The 20,467-nt window shown below is 38.5% G+C and overlaps 1 protein-coding gene across 1 annotated transcript in view; it reads left to right on the forward strand.

Moving 5' to 3' along the window:
* astn2 (astrotactin 2) overlaps positions 1-20,467 on the forward strand; it is a 435,007-nt gene that overhangs the window by 125,158 nt on the left and 289,382 nt on the right. The window lies entirely within an intron of this gene.

Consider the following 20,467-nt stretch of genomic DNA (forward strand, 5'->3'; position numbering starts at 1 on the left):
CTGTTGTATCGAGTCCGGAGTAATTTGCAAGTGTTAAGATTCTCCGTTCGAATGCCAAGTACTTCATTTTTTGCTTATTGATAGGCAAATTACTTTTAGGAAGTGTATGTTATGATGATTCTGGAAATGAATGTCACAGTGCACTTTTTTAACCGTGTGTTTGGATCAGCTCAAACAGTGTCGGGCTGGTTTCGCTCAAGGTGTTTCTGGGAAACGAGTCCCTCGTGGTGTCCTGGTGTTTTTAATTGGTTTGCTTCAATAGCTTTTCTTTTTTTTCCTTGTTCTTTAACAAACGCTCCTTTATAAAACCCTGTGTGAATATAGTTAAAGCACAGTGATTATATATGTGCAATATCTAAGGGGCAAATTAATATTTAACTGGATTTACAGCTAATCATTGCAGTAATATTAATTTTAATCCTGATGTCAGGGGCTTTGTTCTAGTTCACCAAGTATTTTATATTCTGTAATAGGTTGTTCTGTTTCTCACATTTGATGGTTGATATTAAATGGTTAGTTAAGCCAAAATACTGTATGATTTCCTTACGTAGAACACAAAAGATCATGTTTTTTTATACATATAATGAAACTGAATGATTCTGTTAAGCTCGGAAAAGGAGTAGCTTTGTACAAAGGGAGATTTAAGTCGTCATCTAATACAGTCTTTTTTTCATATGGTTAAATATGCAAAGACAAATGAGATTGTGAGCTATGGATAAATGACTTCAATGTCAGCATATTATGATGACAGTCCCTCTTGGATTTTGAAATCTTGTGAACGTAAGCATTAATGCAAATTATACCAATTGGCATATTATATGCAACACTTTGAATGTTGTCTTTTTTTATTTTTTTATTTTTCTATTTAAAAAAATATATATATATCTGAGGGGGAAAAGCGATATTAGCTCATCAAAATCATCTGTGAATATTTACCTGATTTCTAAGATTACAATAGTGTAATTACATTATTTACTGGATGTGCACATTTTTATATCCACAATCAATTCCAGTAAAAAATAAAATAAAAATAAATTATATATTGAAAATAGAAATATATATAAAAAATATATATATTGTACTGTCACTAAAATGCATTAACCACATAACGGTTATTGGTGAGTTTTTACTGCAAACCAGCACATCATATTCAGTCATTTTGGGCTGCAAAAATTTTGGATAAAAGGTTAAGCTTAGGAGTAAAAAGAAGTTTGAAATATCTTTACAGCAATATACTGTTAACGAACATCTCGACACGTCCACACTGATGAGAATGGTGTTTCTTAACAAAATAAACACACAGAAATACAGTGAGAAAATAGCAGCTGAGAAAGCATCTGAGCATAGCGATGTGCTGGAATATGATGTGCTAAAAACAAAAAAAATCTTTCCTTTTCCTTTAAATCCTCGCTTATCGGGCTTATGCTACTCTGAACAATGCCTGAACTTCGTATTTTGAGCACTTCTTGCGTTGTTTTTTGCCTCTTCACGATGACTCGCTTAATTTAGTCCTAATTTGTAAGTCACTTTGGACAAAAGCGTCTGCTAAATGACTAAATGTAAAATGTTATGTTTGCAAAAGCTCCAGTCACATCAAATCTCGTCACGTTTAATTTATAAACCACTTTATTCAACAGCTTGCTTTAAATCAGCAGTTTTACAGTATTAAACAGGAAACAAACTATCACTTTCATGTGAATTTGAATTTGAATTTGAATTGCGACTTCATTTTCTACTATAAATGTCAAAGAAGGCGGAGCTTCAGAGACACGCCCACCTATTACATCATCACCACGCCCACCTATTACATCATCACAACGGTTGGTAGTTCAAAGGCGTTTACCAGCCAAAGTGAAATTTTCCGGAAAGTTTGCTTTGGCAAACTGTTTCAAACTCCCAAACCGAACTTCATTTTGGCGTGATTTTGTGCGGAATGACGTCACACCAGTTTGTTCTTTCTATTTCTCTTGAAATATATTGTATGGATGCTTGTTTCCGCCACTGAATAAAAAAATAAAAAAGGGAATTGAAACTTTTTATTTCACAATTCTGACTTTTTTTTGCGAGTTTATATCATGCAATTCTGACTTTTAAACATATTATATTTCTCAGAATTGTGAGATGTAAACTAATCGTGAGATAAAACGTTGCACTTATCTTTTAAAATGTTTTATTCTGTGGCGGAAACAAGCTTCCATAATATTGAGCCCTTAATAGAGTCAAATACTTTTATGATGCTTTTACGGGGCTTTTTGCACATTTTGGAGCTTGAAAGCTGTTGTTTTATGGAAAAGATCTGCATGAACATGCATTAGGGTGACAAATGATGACAGAATTTACAGTTTTTAGTGAACTATCCCTTTGTTTCACGACTGGACCGTAACAATCAGTGATCAGCGCAGTGTTCGGTGAGCTCCAGAAGGGCTTTAGTAATGCTTCAGAGGGCTTTGATTGATCGTCAACCTTCTCCTGCTTTTGAATTTCTCATTTCCTATTCAGAAGCTTTATTCATCGCACAAGGCTTGACAGTTTTCGATATGAGACCTTCGTAGCTCCACACATCAACAGAATATAATGCAGTTTGTTCCTTCTCTCCATTTCTTCCCAGGCAATATTTCAGCACGGCTGTGTTGTACTATAAACAAACCATAAAAAAATATGAGTCAATTATAATATCTCTGTGTCACAATCTTTGATTTAACCGTCGCTCGTATGCGTCGTCTTGTACGCTCATAGATTTTTGCCCATGCTATCTTAATGAAATATTAATTAAATCACTGATTTGCTTTGCCGCTATGTTCTTTTGTCTCTGTTTGTGGATTAATGGGCATGAAACTGCAAACTGCTCGGTGCGGATGAACTGAGCATAACACATAATTTTCTCGAGGAGACAAACAAACTTAATGCGCGCCCTAAAGTTAGAATACATTTGCATATTTTGGCAGATTGAATGTTCCGCACTTTAATTTACCTGTCACAGATCTGCTCCGCAACAAACCATAGGGCAATGCTTCAGAAACACAACACGCACAAACCTCAGATGTGGCGCAACCGGCAGAAAACAAACAAGCAACGTGACTGGCTCTGGGTGAGTCTTATGAACACGTGTCCGGCTCCCATTTCACGCCGTATTAAGACAAAAATAATAATTGTCTTGCAATTTGCATAAAGAACATGAAGCCTTTTTGCTATAGGACAATATTTGTAACATTATTTTATTTTTATGTCAATTAAGCACTATACCGTTCAAAAGTTTGGGGTCAGTAAGATTTAATTTTTATTTTTTAGAAATAATCATTTTATTTTTAGCCAGTTTTTGACTGTTTTTAGAGTTAATCTGTTATGATGTTACAAAATATGTATGTAATAATGTTCAAATAATGCAGTTCTTTTGAACTATTCATCAGTGAACCTTAAAAAAAGATTCCAAAAAGAAGCAGTGCAACTGTTTTCAACATTGATGATAATCATAAATGTTTCTTGAGCAGCAAATCATTATATTAGAATTATTTCTGAAGTATCATGTGACAATAATGTAATGATGCTGAAAATTCAGCTTTGATCACAGGAATAAATAGCATTTTAACATATTCACATAAAAAAAAATAATAATAATAAAAAACAGCTACCTTAAATTGTATAAATATTTAACTTTTACTATATTTTTGATTAAATAAATCCATCCTTGGTGAGCAGAAGAGACTTCTTTTAAAAAAATCTCACAGATGCCAAACTTCATCAATGCATTGATTCATTGATTCATTGGTTCATTCATTCATTCATTCATTCATTCATTCATTCATTCATTCATTCAGTTTAATTAGATTGTTTCATTGATCTTGCCACCCTGTTCGTTGGGCTTTGTTTCTCTCTTCCCATCATGCTTTGCATAAAGCAGGCCTGTCATCATCTATGATCACCATCCATGACTGGCACACAATGAATGGCTCTCTTCTGAATGCCAATATTTGACTGTGCAGCACTTGATGGATGAATCATGAGCAAATTAAATGTGTATTTTTCTTGTCAAAAACAGAATAAGACTCCAGAATCCGAGGCAGTCAGTGCAATCCGCTTTCCTTTAAATTAAACCCGCTAGCTTTTAAATGCATTTGACAGTGATTTAGAAAAAAAAACAAAGATCCATGTTTTTACCTGTCATACATTTGTGACACTGCAGTCATATTTTTTCTTGGCCGAGTCTCGTGTATTTACGATTGCCAAAGCCTGCGGCTCGACTTCCACTTACCTTTCCACCGTCTGCATGGTTACCATGGCAATGGTTACCGATGGAGACCAGGAGTTCAGGGAACTGGGAGACGGGGCTGCAGGGGAAAGAAGATTATTGGATGATGGAAGGTTAGTTAGGAATATTGCTGGCCTTTTTACTTTTACGATTTTATGAAGCACAGATGGCCTGAAAGTGGAAGGAGGAACAGCTCTGAATCCTGAAGCCAATGTTCATTTTGTTTGACATAAATAAAGGCTAAAAGTGTGGTTGAAGACATTAAACATAAGCACTTTTTACTATTTTTGGTCAATCCTAATCCCTTAATAAATGAATACTCAGTACAGGTTAAGCTCTGTTGAAGGCAGTGGTGATAATGCAATTATATATATAAAATAAACAAAAATAAACCATAAACATAAAAAAAACACACTTTAAAAAAGAAATAGAGATCACGATTCTCCCACGATTCGGAATAGACAACCAAACAAAATAACATGTAATTTACTAGAGGTTCTGACAAAATGTTAATAGTTGCAGTCTATTTAAAATAATGTAATTAATTTGAATTATTTAAAAAAATCGGTTTGAGTGAATGATTCAATGACTCACTCATAAAGACTTCACTTGTTTCATTACTGGATTAATCTGTGTATTTGAATGAATCTCTTGAACGAATGATTCAATGGCAAATACATTTTTTAACAGTCACTTGTCGCCATCTACTGGTGTAATGATGTAATGACACAATCTTTATTTCAAGCTTCAAGTTACTTTTAAAAGGTAATTCGCTTTTTGACCATCTGAACTATAAACTTTTTGAGTACTTCTGTGATAATCATGTGATAACATGACATTGTGTGGTTGAAAACACTGTTTGTGAAGCTGTTTCATGCCTATTTGTTTTGGTGTAATTGTACTTGTCAAAGGTTTAATAGAGAGAGCCGAATTGTTGTAATTAAGTAATAAGATCCAGTGTATGGGTGTATGGATCCAGATTGACATATTTTAACGATTAACAGTGCAGGTCTAATATATGTGTATTTGGTGTGGGAAAATTACAATAGGCTACTTACCTACTAGTCTTGTCTGTGTTATGTTCAACTTTTGCATGATATGTGCAAGATTACCAGAAAGGGATGAGTCACATGTATCTGTATGTTTTAAATTCAGTTCTAAGATTAAAAAAGTATGTACCTTATATGTATATATTTAACCTTTTCAAGGCATCCTCAAAGTAAGGTTTTGTAGCTTACCTTTGTCTGAACATATTTTAATGCTCACATCAGCACATTAATGATATTATTTTTTGCCCAGCCATGTTTGAGCCTGCAGTAAAGCATTAATCGCCCCTCCTCTTGTTGTCTGGCTTCTTTAATTTATTTTCATAGGCAGCACACAGGCAATCCTGTCCCGGTGCTCCGCCACAGATTAAAATGTGACAAAAATGAACGCCAGCCACATTGATCATGTGGACAGGAATGTTGGTGGGAGGGTTGGAGACTCGATCCGGCTCTCCGACGGGAGATTGATGCACAAGGCCATTGTGTGTCACTCTGGAGAATACACTCAGCTGCTTTGATTTTGTGGTTTGTCACAGATGCTCCTTATTGGCAAAGTTTGTGTGTGTGGTTGCACTGTTTAAGACTCAGAAGAGAATGTCAAGAGGGCAGCTGTCTCTCTCCGAACAATAATGTCTGAAGCACATAGCTTCTAATATATTCTCCTCAGTGGAACAAGTGTTGTGGTAGATGGCTTGTTCAGTATTTATGATGTGTTTTTTTTTTTCAGTTCATGGTATGATTGTCAGTTGTCTGCAGTGTTGTAGTACTGGACCGGATGAGTCTTACAAGGCTTGTCTAATACAGGTCTCAGTTCTGTCTCAAGCACTATCATGCTGTAGATAACGTTTTGTAGTCTGTGCATACGCTATGGAGGTTTGCATGACATTGACACAAAATCAGGCTTCATTCACCCCAAAGGAAAGCATATAGATAGATAGATAGATAGATAGATAGATAGATAGATAGATAGATAGATAGATAGATAGATAGACAGACAGACAGACAGACAGACAGACAGACAGACAGAGATGGATGGATGGATGGATGGATGGATGGATGGACGGACGGACGGACGGATAGATTGATTGATTGATTGACAGATTGACAGACAAACACTCAGCCATTGACCACTAACAGCCTGTTTACTGTCTGATACATATTGCACACAAAACTGGTAATGACTTGTGAGAATAAGCTCCAGTCAGATTGCCCGACTGCAATGCAATTTCTCAGAGTCTGGCTGAACAGGCTTTTTATCAGTCCACTGGGGAAATGCATTTAAAAGCACTTGAGAGGAAGAACTAAACAATGGGTTTGCCCAAGTGTGCCAGGTTTGTGGCTTCAGATCTTCAGAGATTGTGTTTTGAGACATTAAGTAGCAAGTAAACTAGACATCCATTCCGCGGTTCTCTGCTGGAATATGATTCAGACTTCATGCCGCGCGTCTGGCTTTCTGTGACACTTCAAAAGGTGCCATTTCCTAAAGAACCAAGTAAAATGTAATAGGTGCCTTGCATGTAATTGGCAGATGCCAAATTAAGAAGAATGTTTCTAACCTTCAATCCTGTTAAGGAAATTCAGCATTATATCTGCTCATTAACACAGTTGCACCTCCTCGCTCTCCGAGGATTCTGACGAGCTTTGCAGGTATTCATAGCATCCCGCTAATGGCTTTTTTGTAGATTGTCTCACGTCTTAATTACTTTGCTTTACCTGCTAGACAAGTTCTCTCCCATAATCCCCTTTATATAACTCTGACTCCAAAAGATTAGCCAAAATAAGTTCCATATCTAATTAACCCTGATGCTCCCCTCAGTGGTTTTCAACTCCCATTGTTGCTTTGCATTCAAGCCCCTATAAAGCCCCTTCCAAATTGTTTCCTGTTGCCATATTGATTCGTTCAAATTGGGCGACTTAAAGGCCTCGAGATGCTGTGCAGATTATGTGGGAGACTCTTTTTCCCCCTAAAACTCTAATGACGGCAGACACGAGGACCAATGTGCATTAATGACTGTGGTGTCAACTGACAACATCTGTGCACTCTTAAAGCTCTTAGCTGCCGGGAATCTCTAGACGCCAGAGCCAATTCAGAGCCATTAGCCCCGCTTTATCAGAGCGTCTCTCCACCGGAGTGGGTGGGCTTTCCAGGCCTCCATAACGTTCACTCAAGCATTGGAAGAGGGGGTGATGTTAAACAGAAAAGGGAAATGATTCAAAAAATGTTTGAACAGAAATATTACTTACAAAAGAAAGCAAATGTGCATATATATATATATATAAAAACACACATTTGATGGAGGAACCATGCCATTTCAGCTGGTTCTACAAGTCTTTGTGCTCTTTTTTTCGTGACTTGTGACTCGTACCCGAGCGCTTCACATCATGAGCGCAGTGCTGTATCAGGTGAGCTTCAGAGCAAGTTTACTACAGCAGAAAAGACTGCTTATGTGATGCAAATTGTATTAGTTTCCAAGTCATGCACTACGGTTAAAGTGTTTTGAGATCATGAGATCATATTGTTCAAGGAACCATGCACAAAATAAGTCTTTATTAATCAATAATCTGTGGAATCTTGTTTCCGCCACGGAATGAAAAATAAAAAAGGTAATTGCGACTATTTATCTCACAATTGCGAGTTTATATCTCAGAATTGCGTGAATAAAGTCACAGTTGTGTGTTATGAAGTCAGAATTGCGTGATATAAACTTGCAATTGCAAGACATTAACTTGAAATTCTGACTTTTTCTCAAAATTGCATGTATATATTTTGCAATTCTGACTTTATAACACGCAATTAGGAGATATAAAGTCAGCCTTGCATGATATAAAGTCGCAATTGCGGAGAAAAAAAGTCAGAATTGCGAGTTTCTAACACGCAATTGCAAGTTTATATCTCTCAATTCTGAGATAAAAAGTTTCAATTATCGTTTTATTCTGTGGTGGAAACAAGCTCCCATAATAATCTGCCCATGTAATTATAATTACTGTGAAAAGGAATAAAAGTTGTTGGTGTTTTACTGCCACTAGTGTTCATTTCAGCTGGAAACTGCAGTTATCTGTTTGCATAAGTAGGTTTTGGGAGTTTTGCCGTCAAGTTCTTTGCCATCAAGTGAAGATGGGAGGGCTGTAATTTTCAAAAAGAAGGTCGGACTTGGCTCAATCCCAATTCACCCATTGCCCCTACCGCTCCATTTTGCGCGTTCCCGTGAAGGGGTAGGGTTGTCTCGATTATCTTTTGGTTGGAGGGGTAGGGGTAGGGGGAAGGGCCAGATAGGGGTATGAGAAATGTACCTCATACACTGGCTACAGAGGCAACATCGCATTGTTTTCTTGTGGTTATATGTGAACACAACAGTGCTTACACAGTTTTGTGCTTTTTGCAACATGATCAACTAGTCTTGTATGTTTCTTTAGGAAACCTGGAGGCTCATTCGTTTTCGCGCTGACAACGAGCAACGTTTCCTGAAGTCCAAAAATACTTACTGTGCGTACACACCAAATGCGAATAGCGTGTCAAATTCGCGTCTAGTTGGACGCTTGAACATTTTGAATCCATTTGCGCGTCCAGAGCGCGAATGAGGCGAATTTGCGTCCACCGCGCCGCGCTAAACGCTTCATTCACGCCGCAAGACCTCCAGACACATGTAAACGTGTCTTTACATTGACTTAACATTGAAATCACTTGCGCCAGACGGTCTATTCGCTTTTGGTGTGAATGCAGCATTAGGCGTCGAAGATATCGTCATCGCCGTTGTTTTCTGCGAACTTCAGAAGAAAAATGCACAAAAAAAAAATAGCTGTAACCCACGCAACTGAGATGACTACAGCTGACGACGGCATCCTGGAAGTTTGTGATAAACATTGGCGCATCGCTTGTGACGTAGGCGCTAGCGACGACGTATAATGACGCGTAACGGTGTAGTAGTGGTGTCCCATTTCTTAGGGGAATATTTTCACCCCTATGCCTTGCCACTCTGTTTCAAGGGGCAAGGGTAAGGGGTAGGCAAAGGGGTATAAAATAAAATTGTGATTGAGCCTTGGTTGTGCCCTTGTTGAACCCTCACTAGCTTATACTTACACTTTCTTATTGTAGAAGGAACTGCAAACTTGAACTTAGGTTTAGTGATAATCCTTTAGTATACTTTCCTCTCTGTGGCTCCTGTGAGACTGACGAAGCATTTGTGACAGACCTTTTTTTTTTTTTTTTTCATGGGACGTCCAACAGCTGTTGGATGTCTGAGCCTGGCAGAGTTTTGTGAGATGAGGACTTTGGCGAATGGTGTAGCCTTCAGATAAGAGCCCAACTCACTGAGTTCTTGGGAATTGCTTAGATATTTGTATTTTTTTCCCAGGCTGCCATGTTTCTATACAGTGAATGTTTAGCCAGAAGCACTGGCAGACATTTAAAGTATAAAAAAAGGAAGCATTTCCCTCTGTCATTGTTACTAGCAGAGAAATATGCTGTTGAAAAGAAGGGAAATCTGTGAGGATGTAAGAAGTTTGTTGTGTCAGTCATAGGTGGTCATTCACCAAGTGAAGAACACACTGTAATTTTAGGTTACTGTTAAGGCTTTTTGATGCCATAACAATCCCAACATTATCTACTTTTTGCCGTGGGATGCCTGACTAAACAATTCAGTGCCGGATTGACCTCTTTCGTTATTGCCACTCATAACAGGCCCGGCACAGTAATTACAGTCCATCTCAAAATGTCAGCGAGAAGGGCAGAGCTCAGCGAGGCTTTACTCCCGCAACTGTTGACTATTTCTCTCTCTTACAAGAGCTTATTTAAAGAAATGTGCCACAAGGTGTGAGCGACTTCACCCACCAGTGCTAATTTACCACTGTAATGAGCATGCAGTGATGCATGATTATCAGGCAATTATATTTGGTTACCATGCAAACAGGGTGCATCATGGGACATCATTAAAGACAGAGAAAAACAGCATCACAGAAAGAGAGCTCTGTTTTCCAAATGGCAGCCATTACCGTAACACCGGCCCGTTTGTTTCCGATTTCCATGAATATTAAAAGGCGCTCTGTTCTTATGTCTGCAGTGTCATCTGGCATGACAAATTGAGATTCAGTTGTGCTACCAGTCAAAAATAAATTGATGCTTACCATCAGGTGAAGTTTTTGGAGAGTGAGTAAGAGCTGATTTAATTTTTTAAGCTCTCATAAATAATTGAGACGGCGGGTTATTAGGTGAGAGATAAATGATCGATGACCAATAATCAACCACATTCCCTCCACTAGTGTCAGTGTCCACGTTGATAGACAGCAGCGCAGCATTTAAAGGATTAGTTCACTTTAAAAAAAAAAAAAATTGCTGATAATTTACTCACCCCGATGCCATCCAAGATATCCATGTCTTTCTTTCTTCAGTCGAAAAGAAATTAAGGTTTTTGAGGAAAACATTCCAGGATTTTTACACAGAATGGACTTCAATGGCAACCAACTATACCAATGTTCAAAGAAGGTTCAAATGTCCGTCTCAATGCAGCTTCAAAGTCTCGACACGATCCCAGTCGAGAAATAAGGGTCTTATCTAGCGAAACGATCGGTCATTTTCAAAAAAAATATATATATATACTTTTTAACAAATGCCCGTCTTGTACCATCTCTGAGATGTGCCACGCATTGCATCATCACGTTGGAAAGGTCACGAAAAATATATAAATAATAATAATAAATAATTAAAACAAAGATGTCGGACGATTTTGAAGTTGGAGGAGAAAATGAGATGAAATTTTTCGCCCTTCCCGACCTTTTTGAAGCGGAGTACACAGACAATTAACTTAGATAAATGACGTGACTCATGTCCTTTCCAATGTGATGACGCAATGCGTGGCACATCTCAGAAGATGGTACACGACGAGCATTTGTGGTTAAAAAGTATATATACATCATTTTTTTTTGAAAATGACCGATCGTTTCGCTAGATAAGACCCTTATTTCTCGACTGGGATCGTGTCGAGACTTTGAAGCTGCATTGAGACGGACATTTGAACCTTCTTTGAACATTGGTATAGTTGGTTGCCATTGAAGTCCATTCAAGTAGAACAATCCTGGAATGTTTTCCTCAAAAACCTTAATTTCTTTTCGACCGAAGAAATAAAGACATGGATATCTTGGATGACATCGGGGTGAGTAAATTATCAGCAATTTTTTTGTTTTTTTTAAGTGAACTAATCCTTTAACACCTCTGTGTTATTGGTACTTGAAGTACACAAAGAAAAGCGATGCTAACGCAAGCTAGAGAAAAACTGAATACCTCTTTAAATGATACACAGAAATGTGACATCATCGTAGTGCATCCAGGAAATATCTAGACCCCAATTTGTACTTTGGAATATCCAATACCCGGAAATCTCTGTGACATGTGACTCATGACTCTTCATTACCGCAGAGCATCTCCATGTATCCCAGTGTGATGCTTCGTTTTTCAAGTTTATTGTTACCGTAAACTTGATTACATTAAGGATAATGGGAATAAATAACTGTGAAAACTATGAACTTGATTCTGTAGTAGTGAGCTTGAGCCTTTGATGCTCACTCTCCCTCCCTATTGTCCGGTGTGTGTAATGAGGTCACATCTGTTGGACTGATGTCCGTGTCTCTGGGGTGGTGTGCGACTCTCACTAACTCTTCAGTAATACCCCGCCGTAAGTCCAAGGGACGGACAAATTGCAGGACAAATCTTCCCCATGTGCAACGTCAGAGCAGAGGAGCAGACAGAAAGATAGAGAGATAGAGAGAGCGAGGGGTGGAGGGAGGGTGGACAGATCGACTGGACATATTGTGCTCTGTGTGTGTTTGGAGGGGGTGGACACACAGCCTGAGTCAGTATTAAAGGCCATGGTGACACGGTGGAAGATTAGTATTCAATTGTCTTAGGCCAAATGAAAAGGAGTTATTCTTTATATCATTATGAACTTTTTCTGAACTCCCTTAAACGCCTCAATTGTAGTCTTGAGTTTTCATCCAGGAACGAACACGTCACAAATATCTTATCCCTTATTTAAATCATTTAAACTCAAAGCAAAAAAAGGTTGCATTAGTATGAAAAAACACGCAGTTATGGTAAGGGGCGGGACATTTCCCAAACACACTCGAAGCGCTCGACCAATCACAACACACAGCTCTTGCTGACCAATCAGAGCACAGTGTGCTTTTCAGAAGGAGGGGCTTCATAGAGACAGGAACTAAACAGAGCGTTACTGACAGACTGGGAAGAGAGGAGCCGCAACAATGGAGAATATGAGGAAAATAATGTGTGTTTTTTTTTTATCATTCAAGCATGAATTCTAATCTAGTAGAGCCCAAAAACGTTGTAAAAGGACATAATATGGTCTCTTTAAAATGAAAGAAATAAATGTCACAAATATCCCGTTTGATTATCAACAATAATGCTGCATTATCATGCCGAAAAATTGGCTTCACAAACAATTTGAACAAAGACATAGCTTTGTTCCAAAACCTTGTGAGCAGCCTATCAACTCAGCATTTCTAGTTTTGGTACAGAGCTTTGTTTCTTCTGCTCTTTGAAGGCCATAATTGGACAAAGCTTGGGTTGAGTATCACTGGGGTTCCTCTCCTCACTCTCTCTTCAGATCTGTCAGTCTAAGAGACAGTGTCTCAAAGCCCAAGGAAAAACAGCCTCTATGGTCAAATAAAACCCTCCCCTGAGAGGGAATGAAAAAGAGAGAAAACAGAGACAAAAAAATGAGACAGCGACGGCAGGCGGGGTATCCGACTCTCTGATCCGCTCTTGGACTGAAGTGGGAGGAGGCATCTGGCACAACACATGGCACTTAAACATCATACTGTGCGAAGAGACGGCGGCACGCAGCTCTCGGCACAGGCGTCCACTCCGACTCTAACAAGCTTGCTCGCATTTCAGAGCTGCCCATAGATCCCTGTGGGCAACAGAGCTTCCCATCTACCCACATCCCAACACCCCAGGAGTCCCAGACTGAACAGATGCTGGAACGTCTGCATGTATCATTCTGTCCTTAACTCCGTTCCAAAACCTAGTCAGCTACCTACATAGACAGCTGCTTTCTGTCCAAGTAACGGCATCAAAATGGAGCCTCAACCCTGCCGGACAAATATATGTAGTGTGTTCACGCAAAGCGCACAGGACACACAACCAAATTCCGTTTCAAGGAAAGTCAGTTCGCTCCACGGCCAGATTTGCAACACCCCCAACGCATATTTCAGGCATGCAAGACCAATGCAAAACAACCGAAATCTCAAAAACTGCATATTGCAGATCAGCAATATATTCCGACATGAACTTTCACATTATGTGCAGTCCTAAGCATGAGACTGAGAGGTTTCTGTGGCTGGGGCATCTAAAAGTAGCAGTAGTGATGCAATGAATTTACCAATTGCTGATTGGTTCTTAAAATTACTTGCTTTACTAGAGACGCCATATTGTGTATTTCAGTTTCTCCCATTCATAGCAATACGAGTGAACTGTCTTTGGTGTTTGACAGCCTTTGACTCGACTTGCAGTTGATTGCAATAGAGTTTGGCATTAGCATTTTTGCTAAACTGACACTGCAATACTCTAAACATATAGCTTTAAAGAGTCAGTTTTTAATTAGAGTGAACCATTTTTATTGAACATTTTTCGATATTAAAAGGATGTTTTTTTTAATCAAAATTTATCATGATTTATCTGCCATCTTATATGTTTTTTATTTATTTATTTTTTTAGCTTGTCCCAGTGCATTCTCAAATTATGCAGTGCTACCTTTGAGTTGGCCAGTATAATTGTGCTGCATGCTGTTTGGAAAAACCTTCTTGGCTGTAGTCATAGTCAGCTCACTCAATTTTGTCATATTATGAGCTCACAAGATGTGTCCTTTTACTTATGCGGCATGTGTTTTGTATGCCCGTGTCTGTGTATGTTTCATGTGATTTTTGCCAGAGAGATAAATGTAGTCTGTGCCTCTAATGTTGACGTCGACGTTGCCAGCTCTGGGAGTTTTTTCCTGGGCGCAGATGGTAGGAACAGAGAGAAGCAGGTGCTGGGTTAGGTTCATCTGTGTTGTGTTGTTTTTATCCTAGAGTTTGTCCTAAAGCCATGGCTTCCTCTGCTGTGATCACCTGGTGAACAGATGACAGGGATGATTTTCACTTGCCATCCATGTTGCTGGAGGTGTGATTTACTTTATATGCCCTACTGTGTGGCACTTTACTCTGGCAAATGTCTCATTAAGGGACCGTTCGGTATTTATGGAATGGACCACCGGAGGAAAATAGGGGAGGGTCATGTCTCTTTATTCTTTGTTGAGGGGAGGGTCATCCAGCTTTTTTTAGTCTAGGGGGAGGGTCACCCAACTTTTGTATTCATGAAAACAGCAACATTTCAAAGTGGCTTGTTTTGTGCATATTTTTCCATGTAGCTCTCTCAGTCTCGACCCCCCATCGCTAGCAGATGGGTCTGACCCAACAAAAATCCAGGTTGGCGCTGTGGGCGTACGTGCTCAGAAAAAGTGCGTCATGTCAGAACAGAACGCCAATGAAATGTTTACCCGGCACGAGCAAATAATGAACTTTTGTGATTGCGAATAAGTGTAGTGTCCTGTGAGTGTAACTCTACCGCTGCATTAACATGTGATGTGAATGTACCTCAAGTTAAACAGTATTGGGACTGAGGCGCCAGAACTGCAGCTGATAGAATGTGCGCTGTAGCACAATCTTATAGTTTCCATGCTTATTGTGTTTCCACAACAATGTTAGTGAGTAAATCTACTGAAATGGCCACCATAACAGTGGAGTGTGATGTGTAAGATGAAAAGGCAGAGGTTAACGCCCGTTTCACACACACTCCGTGTGCAGTGTGTATGCGGTGCAGGAGGAGCACACGCTATAGTGCTTTCACATAATATGCTGCGTTTGCAGTGCGTAACTGATCCATGGCTGTACCACAAACACATAATCACTATTTGTATTTAAAATCCAGAAGTTATCAGCAACTTTTATAAAAAACATTATAATAATAAATGTCAGCATTGCGATTTTCTTTGTACACATATACACTCTTTAATAGATGTATTCACGTTTAAACACAATTTAAACAATGTATTATTCAACGCATTACTTCTATATAGATTTATATATTAAGTTGCTCAAGCAAGTGGTAAAATAGTTTACCATGTACATATATTACAATCGCAAACATTTTAAATTAAAACTTAAAATTGACAAAAACAGCCGACTCTCATGCATTTTATTTTGCATTTAAATTTTAATTCAATAAATCTTGCATGTCACACAGAACTTGTCTTTCCACCTCCGCGAATGAGACGAGTGCTGTTCATTATGACGCCTTGTTGAGGTAAACTGTTGTTTTCCTGGCTTTTCCTCGGTCTTAAAGTAAAAAGATGACTGTGAAAAATAGTAGTATTTAATTAAATACATTTATGGTGAGATTACTACATTTTATTTAGTTATGTGCATTTATGGTGAGATAGTTATATTTCCATGTCAATCTGTGTTCATTTTGACCACGAACCATGTGCTGTCACTTTAATTCAGCGCGTGCAGCACAGCAGAAATACACTAGGTGTGGAAACGATCGCTGCACTGCTGTATACGCACCGCATCAGGGGTCTCGTTTATAAAACTGTGCGTAGGATCCTTACTAAAAGTGTACGTGCGCCCGAAAGCCAAAAATGGCGTATGTGAAAAAAATATTCAAACCGTTCATACGCCAGACCCTGTGCAGAATTCACTTTATAAATCCCAGTCAGCGGAAGATTGTGCGCACATGAGTCTCCTCCCCGAAATAACCATATATGAGCTTACAACGCCTCGTTTTACTATGCATATCCTCATCTGCATATCATTTGCATATGATTATTCACCCACGTGATAACATGTTTAACGGTACAAGACATTAGGAAAATATGAGATACGGATGTGCCGTCACACATTACATTGATAAAAATTATTTAGTTGCCTATCCATGCCTTGTTTTTGAATAAATAAATCAAATAGTGTGAAATATAGTTCAGAGAAAGTTTTTTTTTCTCAATCTTTTTTCACTGGCCAAATATTTTTCATTGATTTATATTTTTAATGGAAACAGATAGACCTTGTTGTGCATATTTTCATGAAACTATTTTCTCAGACAATCTGCTATTATCATGATAAGCAATTATCTCTGTAGTTAAAAAAATATATATAACACAGCATGCCAGAGGAAAAGTGTTCAAAAGCATTGCATCCACGACAAATACTTATATTTATTGAATATAATTTTTTTTGTAACTTCTCAGTAATTATTTCATGTAGTTTAACTCCATTAATGAGAATGGCATATTTCATCTAAATGTTTATATCAGAAGTAAAATATAGTTTAAATCATTATTTTATTTATTTAAACTGTTATTGTGAACATGCACTGTATTTATGATTAGGACTCATAATGAAGATTTCCTTCATCTGCCGTTAGATAAATATATATATATATATATATATATATATATATATATATATATATATATGCGTCAGTTTCACTAAACGGCCCAACTCGCTCGCTGGCGCGGACATTTAAATAAAAACCGAACAGTCCCTAATACAAACTAATGAGACCTAGATTTGGAGAACTAGATAAATCACCTTCATTATTCACCAGGTGGATATTGTTTTGGAGTATACTTCAGTGGCTAGGTTTAAAATTGTGTTTTAGGAGACGTAGTACATATATTAACGTTTTAAGAGGCTGATATTATAATGCCTACATTCTGTTCATATTCTGTTATGTTTTGCTTTTATCTGAGTTCTCCTCAGACGGGGATTTGATTGTTTGAGCTGCTGGTTCTGTATTGTGCATCTGTGCAATGGAAAACCTTCAAAAGTTAGTACTAAAATGCCAGATGGTCTCAGAAGTCTGTCATGCATTATGGGTTTGTTTATTCATCGTTATATTACTGGATATTATTATCAGAATATTACTGGATGTCTGGAGACCTCTTGTTTCTTGGCCAGATGTTTGCCTGGGTAATGACATGTCTGGTGCATGAAAAAAAAACAAAAAAAAAAAACACACACACACACACAAAAACACATATCACTCAGTATGTACTGATGTTTAAAGACATTCATCTTGCATCTTCATCTTGAATGTTAAAGACATGCAACGTCTTACCATGGTAAAAAATGGCGCAATTTTTCACGGTAGGACCATGAGGTTATAGACATGTCTCAAGCTCACTTTAAATTGGACAACATAAAAAGTCCCATTTGGTCAGCATTATTGTGCAATACAGTTGCACTTCCTTCGTCCATAACTTTTAAAAAGGTGTAGGTGTTTCCTGCACAGCTTGACTCTTTTATCAGGATGTAGCATTTACAGTTCCATTCATAACATTTGCCAAGCGGCTCCATTGTTTTCAAGCTTAAGACAACAGACAGTGTGCACAGAGACTCCCAGGAGTGCTCGAAAGTTTAAAGAATGGCTTAGCCTCTCTCATTTTTCTGCATTTAACTTTGAGGGAAGTTTACTTTCAGTGGCTGAGCTCCTGCTGGAGATTAATGAACACATTTGGTCGGGGCTGCATTGTTCCCATCGAAAATGCCCATCTACAGCGCTATGATTTATGGACAGCCGGCAGTGCATGAGCTGTAATTTGAGAGGGGTTTGTTTTTCCTCATGAAGATGGAATTTTAAAATTCTGAGATTAATAACACCACTCTAGTCATTTTATATCATTCTGCAGGGAGAAGAAAAGAGGTTAGATGGGAACGGAAGGTACACAGCACAGGTTTCATCCTGGATGCCACGTGCGATAGGCGCGAGACCAGTGTGTGTGCGTATGTGGTTAGTCATTGATGTCACTTTATACACTAATTGTGACAACGTATTGAATCTGTACATTTAGCATGAAATGTTCTGGAGAGAATTATATCAAAATAACTCAAGAGCAGTTGCTGAATATCCATCTTGAGTAGGTCAGTGCCGGATCCTCATTTGCTTCCTCGCCTCTGATGTGCTGCGTGGTTCAAATAGTTGAATTAATGCTGTGCACATCCCCATGGGAAAGAAAAATCTCAAATGAGACCTCTATGATATCTTGATTTTGTTCTCTAATTAAAATAATGGTGAGAAAAGGCAGACTTTTACTGATCTCTCCGGCTTCTTAGACGTTCCTTGTGAGAAACAAGTCCTACATCTCTTTCCTTTAGCATTTCAGAATATCTCAATGTCTTAAAATGAGCTCAGAGGGATCGAGGGCGAGCCCCAAATGGTCCAGGAGTCAGTGTTAGGGCCTTAGACATTGGATGGACCCTGTTAGGCATTCTGGTTTGTAATTATTAAGAACAGATCATCCTGTGAGCAACTTTTCATATGCATTTCCATGTCACACTGTGGCTTTTGGGAGGAAGTCTAATGAAAATGCATGGCAGAGCAGAAGAATGCAGTATTGTTTATAATTTGGTTTCATTCTTTCAAATAACGTTTCATGTTTAAGGCAATTAAAAATATTACACTGCTCACTTTATCTGTCAGCTCAGTGCCGCTCTCTTTAAGAACAACTGCAGATTTAAGAGTATTGCAAACAAACGGTTCGAGAGAGAGAGAAGGAATCTTTGATGTCCCTGACATGCCATGAAATGAGACAAACCATGGAGAAATTAATCTTGAACTGTTTTATGTGTATTGCACCTTTAGGCCATGACACTCAAGCTGAAGAAGTAACAAGCAAAGCTCAGTGGCTCCTTACAAGATGCTAAAAACACGAACAACGTTTGAAGTCAGTGGCCGTGCATCATGTATTACTCAAGCTTACCCAAATGCATGCTTAATTCTATGCTCCTTGCTTAATTGTCAAGAGAGACTTAGCAAAGCCCCTTTTTAAAGCATGCCAGTTCATTTGATGGTCAGCTATTTTTTTAATCATGCAAGCTCCTGTTTACCTGAATGAAAACTTCCAAAACAGTTTTGCATGTCAAATCACCATAAAATCTGACAAAACGAGATTATAAAAAACAGCTAATGCCAACATGCATTCTAGATTAAGTGCTGGTGTGAAGAAGATTCTCAGTTTATTGGGACTTTCTTTAGCCTAGAAGGGCATTCTCACGGATCAGCATCCTTGTTCAGGAGCGACTAGTCCTGCTCCTGAAGGGCCACTTATTTAGCTTTTATCCTAACCAAACACACCTGAACCAGCTAATCAAGGTCTTCAGGATTACCAGAGACCTCCAGGCAAGTGTGTTGAGGCAGGTTGAAGCTAAACACTGCATGACATTAGCCCTCCACGAGCCCAATTATACACCCCTTGTCCGTGTTGGTCCTAACACAGGGGTGCCCAATCCTGCTTCTGGAAGGCCAATACCCTGCAGAGTTCAGCTCTATCCTGCACCAACACACCGGTCTGGACACCTTTAGCACTCCTCAAGAACTGGTCCATGTGTGTTTTATTAGGGTTGGAGCTCAACTCCAGGAGCAGGATTTGGGCACCTCTGTCCTAGTGGAACATTAATAATCGTTTTACTAAACTTGTGTAGTTTTAGATTAAATAGGGCTAAGCTTGTCTTCAACAACATTCTTGTCAACCTATGTTTGCCCTCTGATCCAGGACCGACAAAATATGTATTTTGCATTTAGGCTACTACATCCCAGTGACAAGTATACTATCATTTCATTTGTTCATTTATTTATTTATTAAGCACTTTTACACAACTGGTCATTGAACAAAGTGCTGTACAAAACACATAGACAACCATAAAAACACACAACATTAACACCACAGTTAAATAACAGCGAAATAAACCCCTCAGTTTAATAGCCTACAAGAACAACTACTATACCCAATTAAATGCTAATGCAAGGAGGTATTATTTAAGCTTGTGTTTAAAAATGTAGGTTAATGTAGGTTCCAATCTGATAGAAAGGGGTAGATCATTCCAGAGTTTTGGAGTTATCACTACAAAAGCTCGATCTCCACTTCTCCGTTTTGTTCTGGGAGTCGTTAAAACCAGCTGGTCAGCTGACCTCAAAGACCGTTTTGGTTCATATTTCTTAATCAGATTTACCAAATACAATGGAGCCATACCATGCAATGAATGAAATGGGAACTATCCTGTTCATCTCCAATATTAGCCAAACACAACTAAACCAGGAAATGGTTTATCCAAGGTCTTCTGGATTACT

This window comes from Rutilus rutilus (assembly GCF_951802725.1).
Source record: "Rutilus rutilus genome assembly, chromosome: 7".
Taxonomy (NCBI): Eukaryota; Metazoa; Chordata; class Actinopteri; order Cypriniformes; family Leuciscidae; genus Rutilus; species Rutilus rutilus.